This window comes from Pogona vitticeps, chromosome Z (assembly GCF_051106095.1).
Source record: "Pogona vitticeps strain Pit_001003342236 chromosome Z, PviZW2.1, whole genome shotgun sequence".
NCBI classification, from domain to species: Eukaryota; Metazoa; Chordata; class Lepidosauria; order Squamata; family Agamidae; genus Pogona; species Pogona vitticeps.
In genome coordinates, this window is record NC_135799.1 from 270,001 (window position 1) to 276,557 (window position 6,557).

The 6,557-nt window shown below is 49.4% G+C and overlaps 1 long non-coding RNA gene across 1 annotated transcript; it reads left to right on the forward strand.

The window, feature by feature from the left end:
* Positions 1–195: 195 nt before the first annotated feature.
* Positions 196–1,984, forward strand: LOC144585092 (uncharacterized). Its single transcript, XR_013539583.1, has 2 exons — positions 196–603; positions 971–1,984. It is a non-coding gene; the product is annotated as an uncharacterized LOC144585092 (long non-coding RNA).
* The last annotated feature ends 4,573 nt before the right edge of the window (positions 1,985–6,557 follow it).

Sequence of the window (6,557 nt, forward strand, 5' to 3'; positions counted from 1 at the left end):
CCCCCAGAAAGGAGGCCAGGAGTGGAGAGGGAACTCACTGTGGAGAAGCACCAGTGACTCCACTCAAACTGGACCGGGTTTTTTTTGGGGGGGGGGGGTTCTTTCCCAATGACTTGGGGTCAACTACCCACCCAAACCTCTCCCCTTTTTCTGAGGGAAAAAAACACCTTTTTTTAATAGGGCCCCAAACTTGTTTCCAAGGACTCAGACTTTGGATTCAAGGACTTTGACTCAAACATGGGACTTGGACGAGTCCTTCTAGAAGACCAATCCACCCATAAAAAGGGGGTCCCTTCCCCCCCCCATCTCTGCAAAGAGACCAGGAATTATGGCAAGGGGTCATCAGTGGGGCAGAAGACAAGGTGGTGGAGTTGGGGGCAAAGAAAGGAGCAGGAGGGGAGAAAAAACAGGTGACCTTTAGCCACTCAATTCTTTTTTTTTCCAGTTCTTTGGGAAAGAGAAGAAAGAGGAGCAGAAAGGCATGGCAAGCATTTGCAAATTAACAGATTCTGGTGCTTTCTAGGAAAATATTCTGCTCCATTCAAAATGGTGCCACTCATGCCAAGCTCAGGCCATGAGAGTAAAGGACACGGGCACTTCTTGGTGAGTGATGCCCAGCGTTGTATAATCCTCCATTTCAGCCATATGGTCCTCCTCGACATCTCAGCGGCCTTCGATACCGTTGACCACGGTATCCTCCTGGGGAGGCTCTCTGAGTTGGGTATCGGTGGCTTGGCTCTGGCCTGGTTCCGTTCCTTCTTGGAGGACCGCCTCCAGAGAGTGCAGCTTGGGGAGAGTATTTTGGCCCCGTGGAATCTCAATTGTGGGGTTCCACAGGGGTCGATCATCTCCCCAATGCTGTTTAACATCTATGTGAGGCCGCTGGGTGGGGTCATCAGGGGGTGTGGAGTATCATGTCATCAATATGCTGATGATACCCAGCTCTATATTTCCTTTTCACCAACTGCAGGTGATGCCGTCCTGTCCCTCCAGCGCTGCCTGGGGGCCGTACAGCAATGGATGCAGGAGAACGGGCTGAGGCTGAACCCGGACAAGACGGAAGTTCTGAGGGTGGGTGGCCCTGTGGATGGTGGCTTGGGAAACTCCCTCATGTTTGGGGGGGTGGCCCTGGCCATGAAGAGTGGGATCCGCAGCCTGGGAGTACACCTGGACCCGATGCTCACCATGGAAACGCAGGTGGCATCGGTAGTCCACACCGCCTTTTTCCACCTTTGGCGGATTGCCCGGCTGCGACCTTACCTAGACATGGGGGCGCTCACTACCTTAGTACATGCGCTCATAATTTCTAGATTAGACTACTGTAATGCGCTCTACGTGGGGCTTCCTTTGAAGCTGATGCGGAAACTTCAAGTGGTGCAGAGTGCGGCGGCCAGACTCCTTACTGGAGTGAAAAAACACCAACATATCTCTCCTACTCTGGCCATGCTGCACTGGCTGCCCATCCGTTTCCGCATCGACTTCAAAGTGTTAATGCTTACTTATAAAGCCCTAAACGGTTTGGGACCTCGATACTTGGCGGAACGCTTACTCCCAACTAGTTCTACCTGTGTCGCTCGTGTGAGCCAGGAGGTGAGGCTGAGGAGCTTGATGCCGAGGGAGGCCCGGAAGGGAAGAACTAGAAACCGGGCCTTCTCGGCAGTGGCTCCTCGTCTCTGGAATAACCTGCCTCCGGAGATTCGCGCTGCACCCTCGCTGGGTACTTTTAAAAACCAATTAAAAAAGTGGATGTTTAGGCAGGCCTTCCCTGCCAGTTAATTCCTGTCCTCTTTCCTTTTTTCTCTCTTTATTTGATTTATTTTGTATTTTTCCCATCTTGCTGAATCATTTAATTAATTAATTGTTATAATTTTTTTAAAAACTTACTATGCTTTATGTTGTAAGCCGCCTAGAGTGGTCGAAATGACTAGATAGGCGGGGTATAAATACAATAAATAAATAAGTAAATATCGAATTAGGAGACAAATTGGAATCTGCGTCTGCTTTTCCGAAGATTAGTCACATCCTGCCACTGTATGCAAATCAAATATTGAAAGTGTTTGCTCATTAGAAGATTCACAAGGTAAGAACATTATGGCAATTAACAAAATGATCACCTATCATTAGGGACGTCTGTAAGGGTTCCCCAGTACTGTAATGATTTCCAAGAGCTTCCTCAGATCAAGTTCACTTCCACCTACAGCATTTTTAGCAAAATGGTACTGGATTCCCATTTGGGCAGCTAGGTTTTCTTTCTGTCCTTTTTTGATTAGGCTAGCTAATGATTTAAAGAAAGAAAAAAGCAACGGATGATGAATCCATGATTCCAGACAGCCGTTTTCACCCTCTTCCTAAGCTTCATCTCCTACCTTACCTACCTGGACTACAAGTGTTTCCTGTGGGAAAATCCCTGAAATAAGGCTTACAACAATTAAAATACAATTAAAATACAATAAAAGATAAGATGATTAAAATACAATTAAAATAAATACTCTAAAAATTGCCATCAGGACCCACAGTTCATATTATTTCAATTAAAAGTCTTCTGGAACAGGAAGGTTTTAACCTGGAACCGAAATGTCATCAACATCGGCACCAGACGAATCTCAGTTGGGAGGGCATTCCAAAATCTGGGGGCAGCTGCCGAAAAGGCCCTTTGTCTACAAGCCCTTCCTCTTACCTCCTTGAGGGATGGCTCTTTCAAAAGGGCCCCCGGCTAGATCTTAACTGCTGGGTAGGTTCATATGGAAGGAGGCGGTCCTTCAGGTATCCAGGGCCCAAGCCGTTTAGGGTTTTATATGTCAAAACAAGCACTTTGAATTGGGCCCGGGCAGCAACTGGTAAACAATGTAACTTAAACAGTTACATTGATGTGTTCTCTAGCAGCCCCACCACTCACCAGCCGCGCAGCTCAATTCTGGACCAGTTGCGTTGCTGGACCATTTTCAAAGGCAGCCCCACATATAGCGCATTGCAATAATCTATACGAGATGTTACCAGTGCGTGTGTAACTGTCATGAGACTCCGCTTGTCCAGGTAGGGCCGTAGCTGGTACAATTTCCACAGCTGAAGGAAGGCGCCCCTGGCCACCGAGTCCACCTGGGCTTCCAGAGTTAGACTGGGGTCCAGGAGCACCCCCAGGCTGCTGACCCTGTCCCTTAGGGGGAGTGTAACCCCATTCAGGGCAGGGAAATATCCCTCCAACCTGTCCGGCAAAGCACCCACTAACAGCACTTCCGTCTTGTCTGGATTGAGTTTCAATTTATTAACCTTCATCCAGTCCATTATCAGGTCCAGACACGAGTTCAGCACAGAAACCGCCTCACCTGGATTGGTAGAAAACAAGAGGTAGAGCTGAGTGTCATCAGCATATTGCTGACTCCTCAGCCCAAACCTCCTGATGACATGTTGCAAGCCCTTGGCAAATCCATTTATGCATGTGTTGATCGAGTGCAACTTTTAAGTCAAAAGGGTACCCTGGGCAAAAGGTCCCTGGACAGGTGGACTGAACTGGCCTAGAGGTAAGGCCTGTGAACTAGATTCCTGACCAGCCTGTGGAATGGCACTTTGGCTTGTTTCATACACAGCACAATTGCCTGTTCCTGTTGGCAAAAAGGGCTGAGGATTCCATCCAGTCTGGACATTTTAATGATGGAATGAGCAAAAACAAAACAAAAAACAACCCAGATACAAGACTGCTGTGGCAACAAGGTTCCGGCTGAGCTTGAAGACAAAGGAACAGCATGGACAGGCTACAAGGTCGAATACTTTCATCTTGTAAATCGCTTTTTTGTTGGGATGAAGATGAAAGGATATACAAAGTTAACAGCAAATGAGTACCATATAATTATGGACAGAACATACTGTATCAATTTCTTCTTTCTCCTACACGCAATACGTGTGATGAATCCACTTGAAATGCAGAATCATAATTAGTGATGCAAGCAGACCTTTCGGCTCATTTAATCCAACATCGTATCGATGAAGGAATCCACAATGAGAGGACCTCTGACAGAAGACCATCGTGGCTTGCGCCTCTAGAGGCCGTAATGCCACCTTAATCTTACTGAATTGCTTTCCTTGGCATTTCTGCAAAACAGCACCGAGATAACTATCTCTGGGGTCATTGGGGGAATTTCCCATGTGCCCTGGGCATCCTTATTAGGATTTGCTGTTTCAGATCATGGAACCTGGGGGAAAAAATGGATTGGAAATGAGGCCAAGGTACCACATGCTAAAGGCTCATCGATATGGAAAGAAGCTGGGTCTTCCTGGGCCTTATTCCAGAACCCGTCCGTGTCCTGCTTTTGGCCTTTCCCGGGGACACCCTATAGCCAAGCATGTGCTACAGGTAGAGGGCATCACCTCTTTCTTGGCCCCATGTCCTGCCACTGTCATTGTTGTGGTCCCTGAAAAGGAAGCTGGGAGCCATATTTTTGCATTTCAACAGTAACCATACTGCCTTTTTTGTTCCCAGTCAAGTCTATAGACCTGCGCTCATCTCCCAGCTGGAGAAAGAAGATCATCTGTTTGCCCAGGACCCAGTGGTGGGATTCAGCCGGTTCGCGCCGGTTCTACAGAACCGGTACCTAATTTATTATCAGTTCTGCAGAACCCTTTGCTGGCCTGCTGAAATCCACCACTGGGCTGAGGGCTCCCTCGCGCTCGCCCTGCCCTGCGCACGCCCTCCGGCCATGGCCACTGCCTCCGGCTCCGCTCCGCCCGCGCCTCACCTTGCCTCCACTCTCCTCCAAGTGCCTGACCGGCTGCAGGGGAGCACACTCAGTCGGTGCGCGCAGGGACTAGTGCGGTGCGGGCACGGTGGGCAGAGAGCGCAAGGAGGAGGGTCCGGGGCTGCTCTGCCGGTAACCCCTTTGTCGCCTCTGCCGCCGCCGCCAGTCCGCAGCGCAGGGGAGAGCCCCCCTCGCCCCCTCCGTCTCCCGAGGGACCCCTCCCGGAGCGCCCAGGGTTCCCCTTCCTCTCCTCGGAGCACCCCAACAGGGAGCTCCCACCCCGTCTTCTCACCCCTTTCCGGAGTGGGGAGACGGCTGTTCGGCAAGAAGCCACTCCTTCTATGCGCGCGGCAGGAGCAAGAGTTAAATACTGTATATATGGTCAAAGCCAGGGGGAAAGAAAAAAAGTGGTGTGAGCGGGCGCTTCTTGGTTTGTGCAGCTGGGAGTTGACATCGCTGGTGCTGCAGGAGGAAATTTGCAAGCCAGTGAATTGGGTTGTGTGGGTTTTTTTTCTTTTCCTTGTCCCTTTCGATGTCATGTTTGCTGCAGATAAGCAGTAACAGATCTTTTAAAAGGGTGCAGCCTAAAAATTGTGACCTTTCAATGTTTAATTTCAGAGTGAACATAGAAAGTAAACTTAAGTGTAGAGCAAGGCATCTTTTAATCCGGCACTATAGTTGGGAGCTTCATTTGGTGGGTGAGGCTACAGCCTAGTGCAGTAGAATTTGGATAATAATTTTTTTTTTTTAAAAAAAGAAACAGCTCATGAACAAGCAGTAGAAGCATCTGAAAAGGTGGGAAATGCTTATTACGCATTTTTGTTTCACTCCTTTCTCTCTGGAGCCGCTCGGGGGAGCGAGATTCTCTCCCTTCCTGCTTTCCAAGGGACTTCTCGCCTATGGCGAAGGTTTCGCCTCCCCTCTTTATCCCTTTTATATTTTCTCTCTCTCGCTTCCCGCTTCCTCCTCCTCTGTCGGCAAAGCCGAGAGCCGGGAAGGGAGGGCGGCGGGAGCGGCTGGAGTGAAGCCCCTCCGTTCCAGGCCATGTGTTCCACTCTGAAGAGTCCCTCGGCCGCTCCTTCCGCTGTCCTGCGTCTTTTCTCTGCCTAGCGTGGCTTTTCTCCTCCGCTCTTTCCTCAGGAGTGCCTCTTTTTCCCCTCCTCCGCCTCTATCTCTCTCGCCGTCCCTTCTGCCCTGTCCTCTCCCCCTGGCCGTTTCCTCCCGGACAAGCCATTCAGCTCCCCCGCAAGGCGAGATCCTGCATGGGTTTCTCCCACGGTGGAGACTAGAAGGAAGGGATGAGGTACTGTAACTAGTTACAAGTAACTGCACTCCCGGTAACTGAGAACTTCCAAGTTCAGTTTTTCTTCCCTGCCCCACCCGGTTCCCTACCTGAACCCTGGGAGGAAGGAAAGAGGTTGGGTGAGTTGTTTGAAGAAGTAGCTTTTATTAGTTGGTGGGAACATATTTGACAAAACAAATAAAACAAAAACGGGGGAAAAAAATTATTTCACCTATTTTATTTATATTATTTATGTGCTGCCTTTTGTCTCATAGGGGGCCTAAGGCAGCTATTAACAGATGAGACAAAGAATTCCTCCCTTTTAACATGAGCTTCTTGGATCTAGTCCACTTTCTCAGACAAAAGAGTGAGACAGAAGGGCTGACAGAGGCATAAATGGCCCCACGACCAGGCAGGGATACAGGGGGTGGGCAAAGTGGCTGTGGTCTGTTAGTCACAGAGTAAGACTGAATAATTTCAATAATCCAACCACTCGCACTTATGGAAAAGGCTTCAGGAGGTAACCTCGAGGCAAAATCCAGAGC